The sequence below is a fragment of the Callospermophilus lateralis genome, chromosome 5 (genome assembly GCF_048772815.1).
Source record: "Callospermophilus lateralis isolate mCalLat2 chromosome 5, mCalLat2.hap1, whole genome shotgun sequence".
Taxonomy (NCBI): Eukaryota; Metazoa; Chordata; class Mammalia; order Rodentia; family Sciuridae; genus Callospermophilus; species Callospermophilus lateralis.
The window spans coordinates 103,567,996-103,572,778 of NC_135309.1; the positions used below are offsets into that span (position 1 = coordinate 103,567,996).

General features: G+C 44.3%; 1 pseudogene; it reads right to left on the minus strand.

Moving 5' to 3' along the window:
* Positions 1-934: 934 nt before the first annotated feature.
* On the minus strand, positions 935-2,127 carry LOC143400475 (centromere protein O-like; annotated as a pseudogene).
* Between the last annotated feature and the right edge of the window lie 2,656 nt (positions 2,128-4,783).

A 4,783-nucleotide genomic window follows, 5' to 3' on the forward strand; every position in this document is an offset into this window, starting at 1 on the left:
CCACGGAGCTACAACCCGAGCCCCTCTTTTATTCTTAAACACACGGAGGTATCTCACATTCATGAGGTCTAGGAAGTGGCCATTTCAGAGTGAAGCCTGAATATAGCTCTGGGCCTCAAGAAGTAACACCTACTATCTGTAACTGGGCAAAGGAGGGATAAGAATTGAGATGGGAGACCCTGATCAGCCAGACTCAGGTTTCCACAGCTGTTGACTGGCCCTAAGCCAGGGAAAAGTAAGTACCAGCACATCAGAGGCCCATGGTCACAGGGAGAAACAACACACTGAAAGGCCCTGGAGATGGAGAGTGAGACTGTGCAGCCGGGGCCTGGAGTTTCTAGGAGGGGGAAGGAAGACATGAAAAAGGAGGGTCCATTTCCATTTACAAGATTTCCAACAGTTTTTTTTTTTCCACAGTGACTATGCATTCAGTTCTCTACTAAATGCTTTAGGAAACAAAATATTAGACACGAAACCCCAATTATTTTATCTATAGTACTCTGGCACATCATATTCCTTATAAAAAGTGGCCACTGTTCCAAATCAAAGATTAAACACACTTCCTTTCTTAACTTTATGATGTACTCCATATCTAGAGTGTCCTAAGAACTTTCTTTTCAAAGTCTTAGGAAAATGAGGGCAAAATTACTTGAAGCTCCCCAAAAGATTAGTCTTTCACAAAATATGTCCTATTACCCCATAAAAAGGTCTTATTTGAGGCTAAAATATATGATTAAATCAATTAATAGAAGAAGAGATGATCCTAAGCAAAACAGGTGATTAATCATGGAGAACTGTCCAAGAATTCCAGTGCCTATGGGACTCAAACTGTTCCTTGTCATTCTGATGAAGAAGCAGGTGCCTATTCTTAGAGCAAGGATGGTCCCCAAGCAAGGCCTGAGAGCCTTTCAGTTTTCAGTTCTAGGACCACACTTCAGATGTGTTCCCAATGGAAACAATATTTTAGGTCAGACTCAAATCCAGCTTTTTCTCCTCCTCTGGAAAATGAAGCAAACACTTGATGCAGGGGCTTCGTACAGAATAGTTTCACGAGATGCTCTTTGCTTTTCCCATGAAATGGACAATGCTTCCACTCCTTGATATGTAACGGTGACATCAGTTGGAAGTGTTCACATGAGGTCCTTATATAGCAATCTGGCACAAAATGGGAAGGACTGATCCCCCAGATCCACTTAATAAGTAAATGACAGCAAGTTGCACAGGGAGTTTCTCTGCAAGGGCCCAGTTAGAAGGGCTGTGAAGTCACTCTAGTAATGCGAGGAACAAAGCAAGTGTATGAGGGAGGATTGCTGCTCTATAGGCAGTTGTGATGTCTCAAAGTTGTCTACCAAAAGAGGGCCCATTCATTAAATTTCAGAAATAAATGAACAGAAAAATGCCTGAAGTTGATCTGCCTGGTACTTCCTCCCAGAGTAAGCGTTTAGGTATTCACACAGACTGAACAGGAACTGCTGAATATCAGTCTGTAAGTATTTTGCAGCAATATTTTCTAAAGGAATGAATACTGGGATGGAATGATCATGGATTCAGAGTGGCTTCTGTATGACAAGGTCCACAAAATAGGAATCCAGTAAGTTCTCCCTCAAAAGCAGTGCTGATACAGACACAGGCTCCACGGCTGGTCACTTTTCCACTGAGCCCTGTACAATTATATGCTTGCAGAATGGCTTTCATGGTTTCCTGGTTTCTTTCCAAAACATCTTGCTCACTGATCTCTACTGTTTGGTCAGGTTCTACGTTGGCAGAAGATGCTTTAACTCTGGGTTGCCGTTGCTTCACTTCAGCACTTAGTTTATCTCGAATGTGCCTCAGTTGGTGAATCTTGGTTTCAAGAGCACTTTCCTTTGCTTGAGCTCTCTGCAGTTCTTCAGATCCTCTGTGGGATTTGCTTGCTTGAGCCTCTAATCTTTACGAGAGAGCTAAAACACCTCCTGTGGACACACCGTCTTGACATAAAGTGTGTGCGCACTCCATCTCCTTCTCAAATTCCTGTCTTCCTATGAAGTTGTACAATCAAGTCTAATGAAGTCCTGCCAGGGCGTCCACAGGCCTTCCATTCACCTTCCTCTCTTCTTCACCCAAGTCTGGGAAGAGAATTCCCGCCATCCCTGCCTTCAATCACCAGCGTCAGTCCCAGCGTGCTTTGCGCTCCTTCCGTACAAAAACATGGCAACGCTCAGGGCCCCTCTCTGATCCCAGGATGCACCGGGGAACAGGCCTGGCCTAAGGTTGTTAGGAAGATGGCGTCCTGGGGTGGAGCTGCAGATCCTGGTATAATACTTGGTGCTTAGAAAAAATCTATCACAGGCTCTGTTCTCCTGGCTGGCGGGGGCACTGGTAGCGCAGGCTTGTCATGCAGCTACCACAGCGATATATCTTCACTTGCTCACCGCAGCTTACCTTCCTGAGTTGGGTGCATGCATAAAGTGATTACAATTCTTATTACACATTTAGAGCACAATTTTTCATATCTCTGGTTGTATACAGAGTTTATACACACCAATTCATGTCTTCATATCTGTACTTTGGTATTAATGATCCTCACATTCCACCACCATTAATAATCCATGCCCACTCCCTTCCCCTCCAACCCCTCTGCCCTATCTAGAGTTTCTATTCCTCCCATGCTCTCCCTCCCTATCCCACTATGAATCAGCCTCCTTATGTCAAAGAAAACATTTAGAATTTGGGTTTTTGGGATTGGCTAACTTCACTTAGCATTGTCTTCTCCGGCTGCATCCATTTACCTGCAAATGCCATGATTTTATTCTCTTTTATTGCTGAGTAACATTCCATTGGGTATATATGCCACATTTTTTAATCCATTCATCTACTGAAGGGCATCTAGGTTGGTTCCACAGTTTAGCTATTGTGAATTGTGCTGTTAAAAACATTGATGTGGCTGTGTCCCTGTAGTATGCTGTTTTTAAGTCCTTTGGGTATAGACCGAGGAGAGGGATATGGGTCAAATGGTGGTTCCATTCCCAATTTTCAAAGAAATCTCCATACTGCTTTCCATATTGGCTGCACCAATTTGCAGTCCCACCAGCAGTGTAAGAGTGTGCCTTTTTCCTCACATCCTTGCCAACACTTATTGTTGTTTTTCTTCATAATAGCTGCCATGCTGACTGGAGTGAGATGAAATCTTAGAGTGGTTTTGATTTGCATTTCTCTAATTGCTAGTGATGATGAACATTTTTTCATGTATTTGTTGATCGATTGTGCATCATCTTCTGAGAAGTGTCTCTTCAGGTCTTTGGCCCATTTATTGATTGGCTTATTTGGGTTTTTTTGTGTTTAGCTTTTTGAGTTCTTTATATACCCTAGAGATTAGTGCTCTATCTGATGTGTGAGGGGTAAAGATTTGCTCCCAGGATGTGGCTCTCTGTTCACCTCACAGATTGCTTCTTTTGCTGAGAAGAAACTTTTTAGTTTGAGTCCATCCCATTTATTGATTCTTGATTTTAATTCTTTTCCTTAACTCAGAATGTCTCAGAGCCCATCAGAGTCAGGTTGGGCTTTGGACTCCAGATGGACCAATCGTGAACTACCCACTGCTCCTGGGGCAGGGTAGCTGGTCTCCTTCATCTGAGAACAGTGCCTGGAGAGGGGTTCACTGCCAACAGCCGGGGAAGCTGTGGCCCTACCTGGCACCTACAGCCTCTGCCCAGCTCCTGCATGGTAGAGCTTGCTTGACAGCTTCCTCTATTAATATTGAAGATTCCAGGCTTCCCTGTCTGTCGTCACTCTTTGGTGCTGTCAGTAAATTTCACAGTCTTAAAAAGACCATTCATATCCTCAGTCTAGGCCTCTCCTCATGTGCTTCAGACTCATTCAATTCTCTATTCATCATCTTCAGTTAACGTTTCCAAATATCAACTCTTGGTTCTCTGCCCCTCCCTGCAACCCATTCTTACTATCACCTTCCCATCTCAGCTAATGGCACTTTCCTTCTTGCAGTTGCTCTAGCCAAACATCTTAGAATCATCCTTGGCTATTCCTTTCCTCTGATCCTTCATTCAATTCATCAGGAAATTCTTCAAAACATATCCGACAGCAGCCCCCTCTTTCACCCGTGGTAATGGAAAATGGTCTGCACACCATTCATTGCCTCTGTCCACCCACCCTGTCACTGCCAGGCCAGCCTGTTCCCTGCAGGCAAGCTGGCCTCCTTGAGTACTCCTTCACCTCCCTCAAGTCTTTTTCAGTGAGTCCTCCCTGAACACGCCACTTAAATTGTACTCCCTCCATTTCTACTTAATTTTACCCCCAGCATTGGCACCTTCAAACATATGTAATTGAATCATTTATTTTATTTACCGTCAGTTTCCTGCCAGTAAAATGTAAACCCCACACAGGCAGGGACTTTTCTGTTTTGTTCACCACAATCTCCTAGAACAGTGCCCGGCACACAGTGGGCACTCAGGAATGTTCTTTGACTGAATGAGAGAAGACACAGTAGTATCTGTCTTGTTCCAAAGGTGTGTTCTGGTCTGTACCCCATACACCCTCTTTCCTGCAGAATCAAACTCTTTTAAGACAGATATAATGCCCCTGAGGGACCAAAAGCAAATCCTGGCCCTGCACAAGGTCACATGCTGTGGCCCATCAGGATCTATGTGTCAGAGGGATTCTGACCACACTTTACCTGCTGGGCCCCAAATTATTTCTCAGGGTGCACTATATAAGCTGGCCCCCAGTCATGCTGCGACTGGGAAATGACACATCAGGGCTTCTGGAGCCTTCCATCAGATGTACGTTT